This window comes from Mobula birostris, chromosome 15, assembly GCF_030028105.1.
Source record: "Mobula birostris isolate sMobBir1 chromosome 15, sMobBir1.hap1, whole genome shotgun sequence".
Classification (NCBI taxonomy): Eukaryota; Metazoa; Chordata; class Chondrichthyes; order Myliobatiformes; family Myliobatidae; genus Mobula; species Mobula birostris.
In genome coordinates this window covers 50,029,037-50,044,375 of record NC_092384.1, presented here as the reverse complement: position 1 = coordinate 50,044,375, position 15,339 = coordinate 50,029,037, and the positions used below count along the sequence as shown (strand labels likewise).

The 15,339-nt window shown below is 44.3% G+C and overlaps 1 protein-coding gene across 1 annotated transcript in view; it reads right to left on the bottom strand.

The window, feature by feature from the left end:
- Positions 1-15,339, bottom strand: part of ankrd11 (ankyrin repeat domain 11) — a 187,114-nt gene that overhangs the window by 138,203 nt on the left and 33,572 nt on the right. The window lies entirely within an intron of this gene.

Genomic DNA, 15,339 nt, shown 5'->3' with positions numbered 1-15,339 from the left:
TGATGACTCAAACTATGATTCCAGTTGAAAGCAAGTATCGAGGAATCATTCTGCATCTTCACAAGCAAACTAGAGTTTGCATCCAACTAGAATCATCATTTGCTTCAATGTTGGTCTTTCATCATATCCATAGTTTGTTTCACCTTGTGCTTCATTACTGCCCATTTTGATTTTTGCCAACAATTCTGATTGTAATGTTGTACAACTGAAGATTGAAAACAAGAATTATAGACTGTGCAAGGATAATAAACAAGAAAAGTTTAAAATTTTATGAACTAAAAAAATGGTCAAATGATATTTCACTAAATTATTTAACTAAGACTAGGATAATATTTCATGCTGCTTTAAATTGCAGCAAAATCAAATCATCTCACGAAAGTTAGCAAATAAAACAACTTCATGAAAGTTATGGCACAAGTCAGAAATAAACTATCAACTAAGAAATACAGAATCAAACAAAATAAAAATACAGTAAATTCTGGGAACCTGGCGATAAACAGAAATGCTGAAGACATACACAATAAAAAGCATCTGTGGAAAAAGTGTTTGCATTTTGGGTCAATAACTTAATGATACAGATAGATTCCTGTCTAAATTGCTGAGTATACACAAATATTAGGACATTCACAATGTAAACAAAGCTTGAATATTAGAAGAATAATAGTGTTCTTGGAATTCTGTCACTTTGGAACCTGCCTACCCTGCCATCAACTTTGAGATGTCAAAGTTTGATGACAGTGATGCTCACGTCCTAGTGGCCAAACTAATTACAGGGTCTTCCAATGAACTTAAAATTCCTGACTTCAAGACTCTTAGGGAAATGTGGTGTGTAGAAACTAGGCCCAACAATGTCCCAAAGATTGAAACAAAACTTAAGAGAAAAATCAGATGAGAACTTGCTGGCACTAAATTATAACATGGGACAAAACCTACCTTGGTGATGGCGAAAATTTTTTTAAGTGGGACCAGCCTGGAGAAATCCATATTGATAATGCTTACTGCAGATCTGAATTGAGTTTTAATCTAATCAACATGCATCAGGTCAGTGACTATAAATTAAGAATTCTTAAAAGTGAACACTTGCTTTTGACTACTAAACTGCTAGATTAAACAACAAACAAATCATTTCTTCTCTTTCACAACCACACATGTGCATAGACAAGATATTTCACATTTATCGAGAACTGTAAGTTTTAAGTTTATGTCAGCATCAATTATTATGAGATGAGTTTTATTTATAAATTAAGCAATTATCTAATAAGCTAATAGGACAATTATGTTCCATTGCAGGATCACCTTATAACACAAGGCCCAATTAACTAATATAACTAATAAGTAAAAAAAAAACTACAGTTATCCCTCTTCTTTGATTAATGGCTTTCAGAGAGATGGGGATGGAGAGAAATAGTAGTTTCAGCCCAGAATTAAATTTCCAATATCCTCAACAGTAAAAGCGGTCATGAAATGACTGACCTTTACGGCACAAGCAAGCCATGCATTCTCCTAGCTCTCCAAAAGTCATCTTTTTTTTCCCCATTTCCCAGCAGACTGTGCTCTTTATCACTTATCCATTCTAAAAATAATCAAAGACTGTTTGTATCATAGTTCCAAACAGGATAACCCACATTTCTACATATCTGATCCTTTCTTTAAGTTAAGAACTCAAACTTGTGCCCCACCAAATTGTCAGCTGAATGTGTAGAAGTATTTTCACCCTTATTATTTATACTAACAAATCATCTTGGCTTTGGCAAAATCTATCAGTTCTGGGTTTTACATTACTGTGCAAACGCCTTAGGACAGGGGTCCCCAACCTTTTTTGCACTGCTGACCAGTTTAATATTGACAATATTCTTGCGGACCGGCCAATGGGGGTGGGGGGTGTTAATCACGACCAGAATATAGGTGAAACTATGTCACTTATAAGGGGTTAATAATACACTTAATTTCGTTTCTAAAAGGGTTTAACGGATTTTAAAGGGTCTAACGAATTTAATATTAAACACACAGCGCATATTTTCCTCCCCTGAATATAGTGATAATTCAATTATAAGTCACTTATAAGTCAATAGCATCATAACATTTTAAGTAACGTTTGGATATTAAACACACAGCACATATTTTCCTCGTATGAACATATAAAATCATTGCAACACACCAATATCGGTGAATCAGTGGGAGCCCTGGGCTTGTTTCCCTGCAACAAGATGGTCCCATCGAGGGGTGATGGGAGACAGCGATACTCGAAGGGGGTTCCTTATGTACAGTCTATTCCGCAATTTGGTTTTCGTTGCATTCACTGCAGAAAACCCTGCTTCGCAGAGATATGATGTTGGAAATGGAAGCAATGTTTTCAGTGCTTTCGTGGCTATCTCAGGATATTCAGCCTTGACTTTGATCCAGAATGCCAGTAGAGATGTTATGTCAAACATACTTTTCAGCCCACCATCATTTGCAAGCTCGAGGAGTTGATCTTCTTTCCGTGCTGACATGGATGATTCACCAAAAACATTCACAAATGGGTCACGGACTCATTCCTTTGCATGTCTTGGGTCATTTGCGGTTGGGAAGTAATGCTCGAATTCTGCCGACAGCGAAGTTAGGTGATCGCGCACCAGCTGTGCGAAAAATGGTGCAGCCTCAGTCTCTCCCAAAATCCCAGTTAATGTCGAGAACAAGTCAAATATGCCCCTGTCCACTTGCCATCCCCGCAGTTCCAGTTTGGCTTTGAAAGCAGACACTATCTGCCAACTTGAAGACAGCTGTCGTTCTCCCCTGAAGCGGCAAACTAAGTTCATTGAGCAGTTTGAAGATGTCACACAGATAGCCACTAAGTACGACGCTCTCAGAGCAACAACATTTGTGGAGGTGGTTGCTCTTAGCACTTGCTTCTGTTCCGCTTGTTCACAATTTTTCCTATCAAAAAACTCAACAGGTTTGTCTTCAAGTGCAGGGTGCTTGGACTCAAGGTGCCGAAGCAGTTTTGAGGGCTTCATTGCCTCATTAGACAGCTTGTCTCCATATATCACACACGGGGCTTGGAGTGTGCGAGTCACCGATCGCAATAAAGCCATGTTTTATATACGACTCATCCTATTTTCTGTTGAGGGAAGCTTTTTTTTTTGGCAGTCTCTGCCTCAGCTGTCTCTGCGTTAGCATCGTTAGGCCTTTTATGTTCTCTTCCACCTCTTCCAAAGAAACTCTCAAGCGACGTTTGTTTTTTACTCATAGTGACTGATGATCTCACGTGGGCAATGACCTTGCGTACGTTCAAGTTCAACAGTGGACGTGACAGGGAATGAGGAAAGGTGCAGCTGACTCATATCGCTTCATACCGCCAAATAATATCATTTCCTTGTGGCCTGGTAGCACATGCTTTGCGGCCCGGTGTTTGGGGACCACTGCCTTAGGACACATAGCTAGGGTGCCTGAGACCTCTGCACAGTACTGTATTTGGCAATATGAAGTGGAGTGGAGTGGAGAGCAAGTTTGTAAATCTGACAGGAGCAAAGGATGTTTAGAATGGCGAGGATGGAGCACTGTGAGGAGTGTGGGACAGATGGCAGAGAAGAAGTGCCAGGGTGGGGAGGTGTGGGTGCAGTCACACCCAATTCTGAGACAACAGGCAAGATAATCTGATTCCTAACAATTGGTTTATTGATCATCACAGAATGTCCCTCTGGTGCTTCCTGCTCCCTCCCCCCTCCCCTCTCCGTTCCCCTTTTACCAACCGTGATTCCCCTCTCCTTACTCCTTCTTACTTTCAGTCCACAAAAGAGACCATATCAGAATCAGGTTTATCATCACTCACATACGCCATGAAATTTGTTGTTTTTTCATGGCAGCAGTATAGTGCAATATGTGAAATTACTACAATACTGTGCAAAGATCTCAGGCAGCCTAAGCTTATGCAAAGGAGCCCGATTTCATCTAAAATGTTCTCTTTAATCTTATTAATGATTTTCTTCACCACAGCCTTGACATTCTTACTGAAGTCAGCAACCCAATATTTGACACATCATGAGCCAATCAATGGCATATATAGACAGCAGTACCATTTTAATCTATATGTGCCCCTTCCTAAAAAAAAAGGACATATCTAAACAAGAGCTCATATTAAAGTGAGGGCATCATTCAGATTAACAGTACAACTTTAAGTTCTCAATGGTTTCAAATATAAATTCCTAATACAACATATTCACACAGAAAACCACTTTCCCTATGAAAAGAAAACATGTTGTACAGATCTATAACGTGACACTCAGATTTATTGGGAGTGAAGCCTGATATGCATTAACTCTATTGCATTAAATCTCCTTGACATTTGGGTATTTAAAACTATTAAAATACTCCAAGCAATTGAAATTTCAAGAGTAAAATTTAAAACATCAAAATATTACGAAACTGTATGAAACAAAGGAAAAATATTTTCCTACTGACCTTTCAGCTGAGAAGTTCTATTGAAATAAATAAGAGCCATAGAGTAACACAACATGGAAGTAGACCCTTCAGCTCAACACGTTCATGTCAACCATAGTGCCCACTTAGCTGGCCCTGCACTTGACCTATATCCCTCTAAACCCTTCCTATCCATACACTTACCCAAATGCCTTTTGAATGTTGATAATGTACCTGCCAAAACCACTTTCTCTGACAGCTCATTCCATATACAGTGGCATGCAAAAGTTTAGGCACCCCTGGTCAAAATTTCTCTTACTGTGAATAAGCTTAGCAGGTAAAAGATAAACTGATTTCCAAAAGGCATAAAGTTAAAGGTGACACACTTCTTTAATATTTTAAGCAGGAAAACTTCTTTTATTTCCATCTTTTACAGTTTCAAAATAACAAAACAGGAAAAGGGCCCGAAGAAAAAGTTTGGGCACCCTGCATGGCAGTACTGAGTAACACCCCCTTTGCTAAGTGTCACAGCTTGTAAACGCTTTTTGTGGCCACCTAACAGTCTTTCAATTCTTGTTTGGGAGATTTTCACCCATTCTTCCCTGCAAAAGGCTTCTAGTTCTTTGAGATTGGGCGAAAATCTCCCAAACAAGAATTTGAGGTGTGGTTAGGTTCATTATCATGTTGTAGAAGCCATCCTCTTTTCATCTTCAGCTTTTTTTTTAAACAGACGGTATGCTGTTTGCTTCCAAAATTTGCTGATATTTAATTGAATTTATTCTTCCCTCTACCAGTAAATGTTCCCCGTGCCACTGGCTGCAACACAAGCCCAAAGCATGATCGATCCATCCCCATGCTTAACAGTTGGAGAGGTGTTCTTTTCATGAAATTCTGCACCCTTTTTTTCTCCAAACATACCTTTGCTCATTGTGGCCAAAAAGCTCTATACAAAAGGTTCAAAGGAACATCTAAACAAGCCTGATGCATTTTGGAAACAAGTCCTGTGGAATGATGAAGTTAAAATAGAACTTTGAAGATGAAAAGAGGATGGCTTCTACAACAGGATAATGAACCTAAACACACCTCAAAATGCCCAATGGACTACCTCAAGAGGCGCAAGCTGAAGGTTTTGCCATGGCCCTCACAGTCCCCTGACCTAAACATTATTGAGAATCTGTGGATAGACCTCAAAACGATGCATGCACGATGGCCCAAGAATCTCACAGACCTAGAAGCCTTTTGCAAGGAAGAATGGACGAAAATCCTCCAAACAAGAATTGAAAGACTCTTAGGTGGCTACAAAAAGTGTTTACAAGCTGTGATATTTGCCAAAGGGGGTGTTACTAAGTACTGCCATGCAGGGTGCCCAAACTTTTGCTTCTGGCTTTTTTCCTTTTTTGTTATTTTGAAACTGTAAAAGATGGAAATAAACAAGTTTTCTTACTTAAAATATTAATGTGTCATCTTTAACTTTATGCCTTTTGGAAATCAGTTCATCTTTTACTCACTTAGCTATTCACAGTAACAAATTTTGACCAGAGGTGCTCAAACTTTTGCATGCCACTGTATGTACCATTGTCAGCATGAAGTACTAGCCACTCAGGTGCTTTTTAAATCTTACATCTTTCACCTTAAACCTATGTCCTCCAGCTTTTAGATCCTGATTTGTGGGGGGGGGGGGGGGGAAAGACTGTGTCTTCCCTCTATCAACACCTCTCATGATTTTATACACCAACTTAACTATATAATATCTGCAAAATCATTTCAAAAGGTTAGACACTATACCCACGCCATTCAAAGTTCAAACATCTCTACCCTTGAATAGCCAGAGTGAGATATTGCTCCAAGTGAATCCTAAGAACTTGAGCAGTGGTCCCCAACCACCGTGCCACGGACCGGTACCGGGCCACAAAGCACATGCTACCAAGCTGCGAGGAAACAATATGATTTGGCAATATGAAACGATATGAGTCAGCTGCACCCTTCCTCATTCCCTGCCACGCCCACTGTTGAACTTGAACACACGGGAGGTCATTACCCACCCGAGGTCATCAGTTGGTCATTAACCTCCTACAGCTACTCGATGAGTAAAAAACAAGCAACACACTTATCAAAGTTGCTGGTGAACGCAGCAGGCCAGGCAGCATCTCTAGGAAGAGGTACAGTCGACATTTCAGGCCGAGACCCTTCATCAGGACTAACTGAAGGAAGAGTTAGTAAGAGATTTGAAAGTGGGAGGGGGAGGGGGAGATTCAAAATGATAGGAGAAGACAGGAGGGGGAGGGATGGAGCCAAGAGCTGGACAGGTGATTGGCAAAAGGGATATGAGAGGATCATGGGACAGGAGGCCCAGGGAGAAGGAAAAGGGGGAGGGGGGAGAACCCAGAGGATGGGCAAGGGGTATAGTCAGAGGGACAGAGGGGGGAAAAAAAAGGAGAGAAAGAATGTGTGTATAAAAATATATAACGGATGGGGTACAAGGGGGACATAGGGCATTAGCGGAAGTTAGAAAAGTCAATGTTCATGCCATCAGGTTAGAGGCTACCCAGATGGAATATAAGGTGTTGTTCCTCCAACCTGAGTGTGGCTTCATCTTTACAGCAGAGGAGGCCGTGGATAGACATGTCAGAATGGGAATGGGATGTGGAATTAAAATGTGTGGCCACTGGGAGATCCAGCTTTCTCTGGCGGACAGAGCGTAGGTGTTCAGCAAAACGATCTCCCAGTCTGCATCGGGTCTCGCCAATATATAGAAGGCCACATTGGGAGGACCGGACGCAGTATATCACCCCAGCCGACTCACAGGTGAAGTGTCGCCTCACCTGGAAGGACTGTCTGGGGCCCTGAATGGTGGTAAGGGAGGAAGTGTCAGGGCATGTGTCGCACTTGTTCCGCTTATAAGGATAAGTGCCAGGAGGGAGATCAGTGGGGAGACGAATGGACAAGGGAGTCGCGTAGGGAGTGACCCCTGCGGAAAGCGGGGGGGGGGGGGGGGGAGAGAAGATGTGCTTAGTGGTGGGATCCCGTTGGAGGTGGCGGAAGTTACGGAGAATAATATGTTGGACCCAGAGGCTGGTGGGGTGGTAGGTGAGGACCAGGGGAACCCTATTCCTGGTCGGGTGGCGGGAGGATGGAGTGAGAGCAGATGTGCGTGAAATGGGGGAGATGCGTTTGACAGCAGAGTTGATGGTGGAGGAAGGGAAGTCCCTTTCTTTGAAAAAAGAGGACATCTCCCTTGTCCTGGAATGAAAAGCCTCATCCTGAGAGTAGATGCAGCTCAAAAAAAAACACAAACTGTTTTTCAGTTAAGAGAGCAGCTACAGAGATTTCATTCAGGGAAAAAGTCACCACTGGCAGCACACTTCAGTGACGAGGAGTGGATAGCAGAACTCGCTTATCTGTGTGACATCTTCAACCTGCTCAATGAACTCAATTTTTCACTTCAGGGGTAAATGACAACTGTCTTCAAGTTGGCAGATAAAGTGTCTGCTTTCAAAGCCAAACTGGAACTGTGGGGACTGCGAGTGGACAGGGGCATATTTGACATGATCCCAACATTAGCTGGGATTTGAGGCTGCACCGTCCTTCTCACAGCTGGTGCGCGCTCACCTATCTTCACTGTCGACAGAATTTAAGCGTTACTTCCCAACCACAAATGACCCAAGTCATGCAAAGGAATGGGTCCGTGACCCATTTGTGAATGTCTCTGGTGAATCATCCATGTCAGCACAGGAAGAAGATCAACTCCTCGAGCTTGCAAATGACGGTGGGCTGAAAAGTATGTTTGACATAACTTCTCTGCCGGCATTCCGGATCAAAGTCAGGGCTGAATATCCTGAGATAGCCACGAAAGCACTGAAAACATTGCTTCCATTTCCAACATCATAACTCTGTGAAGCGGGATTTTCTGCAACGAATACTAAATTGTGGAATAGACTGGACATAAGGAACCCCCTTTGATTATCACTGTCCCCCATCACCCCTCGATAGGACTGTCTTATTGCAGGGAAACAAGCCCAGGGCTCCCACTGATTCAGCGATATTGGTGTGTTGCAATGATTTTATATGTTCATATGAGGAAAATATGCGGTGTGTTTAATATTAAATTTGTTAGATAAGCCCTTTTAGAAACAAAATTGAGTGTATTAGCCACTTATAAATGACTTGTAGTTGACTCATCACCTATATTCCGGTTGTGATTAACACCCCCTCTTCCCCACCCCACCCCCAGTCGGCCTGTCCGCAAAAATATTGTTGATATTAAACCAGTCCATGGTGCGAAAAAGGTTGTGGCTTCTGAACTTGAGGATCAACTCCTTTGTTAATTAGCCACAATAAGTTAACAAACTGAAATTACCTCAAGTGTCCAAAAATCACATTTAATGCACATGGCCCTCCACCTCAGTGAGCAACTACTGCTTATACTTTAATGTGGCCATTTATAGCTCAAAAGTAATACCTACTTTATTTCTTGCCAGATTACCAATACCTTTCGCCTTGCATTGTCATTATTTATCCTCAATTCTGGCCTATATCTGCTATTTGACACTCCCTAGCAGAGTATCAGCATGCTCTTTTTGAGAGAAAGTGGCTACTTCACTTCCTTCGATAACAGGAGCTAAGACTTGGAGCAAGAGATGCTAGAGCTTAAGAATTATGGCCGCGACTTAACATAGAAACATAGAAAACCTACAGAACAATACAAGCCCTTCAGCCCACAATGCTGTGCAAAACATGTACTTATTTTAGAAATTACCTAGGGTTACCCATAGCCCTCTTTTTCTAAGCTCTATGTACCCATCCAGGAGTCTCTTAATAGACCCTATCGTATCCACCTCCACTGTCGCCAGCAGCCCATTCCATGCACTGACCACCCTCTGTGTAAAAAAACAATTTACCCCTGACATCTCCTCTGTACCTACTTCCAAGCACCTTAAAACTGTGCCCTCTCATGTCAGCCATTTCAGCGCAAGGAGAAATCCACATGATCAATGCCTTTAATCATCTTATAGACCTCTATCAGGTCACCTGTCATCCTCAATCTATTCTCATAGGACATGCTCCCCAATCCTTGTAAATCTCCTCTACACCCTTCCTATAGTTTCCACATTCTTCCTGTGGGGAGGTGACCAGAACTGAGCACCGTACTCCAAGTGGGGTCTGACCAGGGTCCTATAAAGCTGTAACATTACCTCTCCGCTCTGAAACTCAATCCCAGGGTTGATGACGGCCAATGCCTTCTTAACCACACAGCTTGGTGGTGAGTTTCATCTAACAGGACTTGAAAAGAGGCACATTTGCAAATGTTAGTTAATAATGGATTTGCTAATTAGCTAATTAACAGCAGCTAATAAAAAGTTAAGGTGAAGCAGGGTAGTACCCTTGGAACAGCAGTGTTAGAGTGGGGATGTGAAGCTTTGTTGTGAAGACGTGCAAGTTTGGGAGTAAGAGCATTTTGTTTAAAAAAAAGGCTTCAGTGAGAAGGAACAGGCAAGGCTTTTATTTTGTTATTAATCCTTAGTGTAGGTAGTATGACAGGACAGTAGAATGCTTCTCTTGCAAATATGAAAAGTCAGGGAACCTCATGGTCTCCCTGATGGCTAAAGGAAGTGAAACTAGCAGCAGCTTCTGACAGACCAGGTCAAGGAACTGAAGGTTTGGGTGGATGTACTCAGGATTATCCAGTAGGCTGAGGAGATCATAGATGTGAATTTTAGTGATGTGGCTCCACCCAAGATACAGGCATTAGATGAGTGATAATCAGGTCAGGTAAGGAAGGGCAGAAGGCAATCAGTACAGGGTTCCCACGTGGCCAGACTCTTCACAAACAGGTATACCTCTTTGGATACTGTTGGGGGGCGGGGGTGGGTATTCTTTCAAGCGCTAGCATCAAGTCTCTGGCTCTGAGGTAAAGGGTATGGTTAAACAAGGTGATAATGATAAAGCTACATAAAATTGGGAGGCCTCTAAAAGGTTACCTCAAGAGTCCAGGGGACAGCACATACTTGTTAGGGTGAGGGGTAGAGATACCAAGCTCAGGGCCCCTTGGCTAATGGGAGGGGGGAGGAGGGGGGGGGAAGGAGGAGGGGGGAGGGGGGAGGGGGGAGGGGGGAGGGGGGAGGGGGGAGGGGGGAGGGGGGAGGGGGGAGGGGGGAGGGGGGAGGGGGGAAGGGGGAGGGGGGAAGGGGGAAGGGGGAAGGGGGAGGGGGGAAGGGGGAGGGGGGAAGGGGGAGGGGGGAAGGGGGAGGGGGGAAGGGGGAGGGGGGAAGGGGGAGGGGGGAAGGGGGAGGGGGGAGGGGGGAAGGGGGAGGGGGGGGGAAGGGGGAGGGGGGAAGGGGGAGGGGGGAAGGGGGAGGGGGGAAGGGGGAGGGGGGAAGGGGGAGGGGGGAAGGGGGAGGGGGGAAGGGGGAGGGGGGAAGGGGTGGCGCAGCATGGCACTGGACAGGAAAAAGTGGTTGAATTCTGGTTAGTTGGGACACATCAGGACCCGTAATTTTGGCCCAATTAAGAGGCTGCCCCAAATGCCCCAAGTTTCATGGAAATAGAAAGGCTAACTGAATAAAAATATATTTAAATTAAACACAAAACCAAGTAGAACACCACCAGTACTTTAAAACTTTAATTCCTATTAGTTACTGACAAATTATTTCATCCCGTGTATGCTGTTGTTTGACTGTACATGAACAAAATTTGTGCAGACATCTGGTGCAGATAATGGACTGCGTTCACACAATGCTTTTGATGATTGCATTCTCCTAATCTTCATTGTAACATTCAAGAATATTGTCAATACATTCCAATTCTTAGTTCCTAACTTGAAGTAATGAAATAATTTCATTTTCACTCCTAATGTGCTTGAGAGAAATCAGAAGGGTAAAAGAAGGCTTGAGATGGATTTAGCAAGAAGGACAAAAGTAACTTGAGAGAGTAATGAAAGGGTGACTGGGGAGACTAGTTCTGTCTATGTGTAGAGTCACAGGAGGTGGCCAAGACTTTTAATGTGTAATTCTCCTTTGTGTTTATGGAGAATATTATATTATATTATCCTTGTTTCTTTGGCATCCATAATATTAAACACAAAGGAGAATTACACGTACAAGGACATATATGCAGCCTTGAAATATATTAAGGTGGGCAAATTCTCCAAGGCCAAACCAAAAGCACCCTCATCCTTGGAGGCTAGAAAAGAAATTGTGGAGACCCTAGTCCGCTTTGTCATCAGCTGCTTGTGAAGTTCCAGAAGACTGGAAGATAGCTAATGTTCCATTGTTCAAGAAGGGGAGCAATGACAGGTAAGGAAGTATAGGTCAGTGTGTCTAATTCACTTATAGGGAAGTACTGGAATAAATTCTGAGGGACAAGATCTACCATGGACTGGATAGTCAGTGCCTGATCCCAAATTGTCATCATGGTTTGTTTGGGAGGACATGTCTGAAGAATGAGTTTTTTGATGAGAGAATAGTTGAAGGCAGGGCAATGGATATTCTCTATATGGACATGAAGGTCCCCAACAAGATCAGTGATGGATTCGGGGGAACCTACGGCAGTGGTTTTCGAACTTTTTCAATGATGAAAGCAAACGATGATTGTTGAAGGTCAATTCTTTGACTAGAGGCAGTAATTGGTGTGGTGCCATCAGTGTAATCAGTGTTGGGACATCTTAAGCATGTAAATAATTTCAATGTAAATGTACGTTGAACAACAGGTGAATTTGAAGATGGTACTAAAATTCAAAGTACATTTATTACCAGTGTATACCATATACAACCTTGAATCATCTTGCAGACGGCCACAAAAGAATCCACAAAAAAACCCAAACAAAAATCTGTCAAGTATCCAAGTGCGAAGAAAGAAATCATGCTAACAAATCAACAAATAACAGACAGAATATGAACCACAGAGTCTCCAAAAGTAGGTCCACAGTCAGAGTTCATTTAGCCCTAAGGTGGTCCAGGAGCAGGCAACAACTGCTCCCAAACCTGGTAGTGTGGGACCCAAGACTGATGCACCTCCTGCCTGATGGTAATAGCGAGAAAAAGAGGGAGAAAGACCAAATGCAGGCAGATGAGTCAGGCTCAGGTGGGGGATCATGGCTGACATGGAGCAGTGAGCTGAACTCCTGTTTGTCCTCTACCCTCAGCCTCAATATCTTAATATTTTTAAAATTAGCTAAACATCAGTTCATTTTTTGCTCTTGAGCCGAGGCCCTGGTGCTTCAATCTGGCCTGAAGTTTGCTCCAGCAATGGTTAGAATGGATTACACAGATCTTGCTCAATAAGGGAGGTAGACTGAGGAATAGCAAACAAATTTCAACTTGGACTAGGGTGACGTGATTCATTTTGGATACTCAAAGGAAGACAGGACTAATACAAAATGGCAGGGCACTGTTGTGGAACACAAGTGCACAGTTCACCAAAAGCAGTTGTGCAAGTGGAGAGGGTGGCAAGGTAGCTGTTTAACATGCTGGCCTTCATCAGTCAGTGCCAGAATTCAGGAGTAAGGGGCATTATGCTGAAGTTGAACAAGTTGTTGGTGAGATTGCACTTGGAAGTGTTGTGTACAGTTTTGGTCACCCTATTATAGAAAAGACATTGTCAAGCTAGAGACAATGCAGAAGAGATTTTAGGATGCAACCTGGACTAGAGGGCCTGAGCTATAGGGAGAGGTGAGCTCTGCTGGATGGTTTTTCCTTGGAGTGCAAGAGAATGAGGAGTGACCTCAGTTTATAAAATAATGAGCAGAAAAGGTGGACAGTCAGTATATTCCTCAGAGCTGGGGAGTCCAAACTGAGAGGACAGAGATACAGATGAGGGGTGAGATTGGAGAGTTGAGATCACTTCTTTACATAGGGGAGTGAGCTCCCAGAGGAACCAATACAATTGCAACATTTGAGGTATATGGAGGGGAAGGGCTTCAAGAGTTTTAGGCTGCATACAGGCAACTGGGACTAGCAGGGAGATGTGGCTGGCATGGCCAAATTGGGCAGAAAGAATTGTTTCTTTGCTATATTACTGACTCTACATTTCAAAATGCGCCAAGTTATAAGCCGTGTCTCCCCTCTCTTATCATGGGAAATGTGAGATCGCTAGGACGAACTGACTGCGCTTGTCAGGAGTCAGAGAACATTTCGGGAGAGCAGTGTCATGTGCTTCACTGAGACGTGGCTGCACGAGGACATACCCGATCAAAGCATTTCCATAGAGGGCTTCCAGACCATTCGAGCTGACCGGAATTGCACTGACAGCGGTAAGCATAAAGGAGGGGGGCTGGCGGTTCTGGTAAATAACAGATGGTGCAATCCTGGGCAATTACGATCAAGGAACGGGTCTGTAGCCCAGATATTGAACTTTTTGCTGTTGGACTCGGCCATATTATTTGCCAAGGGAAATCTCGCATGCAATTGTGGTTGTTGTGTACATCCCTCCCTCTGCCAACCCGACGTCGGCGTGTAACATCATTTACACCGTCACAGCCAGACTACAAACCCAGCACCCGAGTGCCCTCATTACCAACTCGGGTGACTTCAACCATGTTACCATGGCTAGAACACTGCCCAACTTCACGCAGTATGTGAGCTGTACAACCAGAGGGGAGAGGACTCTGGATTTGATGTACGCTAACGTTAAGGATGCATACAGCTCCTCTCCCCTCCCCCCACCTCCCCCGGGAAGGTCAGATCACAACCTGGTGCATCTAAGACCCTGCTACGTGCCTCTGGTGAAGAGTAAACCTGCAACCTTGAGGACAGTGAGAAAATGGTCGGAGGAGGCTTATGAGGCGCTCCAGGGTTGTTTTGAGCTGACAGACTGGCAGGCACTCTGTGAGCCACATGGAGAAGATATTGATGGGCTCACAGAGTGCATCACTGATTACATCAACTTCTGTGTGGACTGCAATGTTCCGACAAGAACTGTCCTTTGTTATTCAAATAACAAGCCATGGGTGACAAAGGACATTAAGGACATCCTGAATGCTAAAAAGAGGGTGCTTAGAGATGGAAACAGGGAAGAGCTGAGGGCAATACAGAGTGACCTGAAAGCCAAAATCAGGGAGGCTAAAGACAGGTACAGGAGGAAGCTTGTGTGGAAACTCCAGCAGAACAACATGAGAGAGGTCTGGAGGGGGATGAGGACCATCACAGGGTTCCAGCAATCTAGCAACAGAGGAGCGGAAGGCAGTGTGGACAGGGCCAATGAACTTAACCTGTTCTTTAACAGATTTGACAGTGTGGCCCCTGCCCATCCCACACACGAGCCATCTGTTGTCGGCCCCCAACCAACACATATTCCACTCTCCCCTCCTACCCCTCCTCACAGTCCCCCACCCTGCTCTCATGACTATACCACTTCCCCACACAAAACCACCACGGTGGGCTTCACAGCTCTACAGGTGAGAAGACAGCTGAAACGTCTCAACCCAAGCAAGGCTGCAGGACCGGATGGTGTCAGTACCAGGGTGTTAAAAGCCTGTGCCCCTCAGCTATGTGGAGTACTTCGCCATGTCTTCAACCTGAGCCTGAGGCTCCGGAGGGTTCCTGTGCTGTGGAAGACGTCCTGCCTCGTCCCTGTGCCGAAGACGCCGCACCCCAGCAGCCTCAATGACTACAGACTGGTGGCATTGACCTCCCACATCATGAAGACCCTGGAGAGACTTGTTCTAGAGCTGCTCCGGCCGATAGTCAGGCCACACTTAGATCCCCTCCAGTTCGCCTACCAGCCCCGACTAGGAGTTGAGGATGCCATCGTCTTCCTGCTGAACCGTGTCTATGCCCACCTGGACAAGCCAGCGAGCACTGTGAGGGTCATGTTTTTTGACTTCTCCTGTGCGTTCAACACCATCCGCCCTGCTCTGCTGGGGGAGAAGCTGACAGCGATGCAGGTGGATGCTTCCCTGGTATCATGGATTCTTGATTACCTGACTGGCAGACAACAGTACGTGTG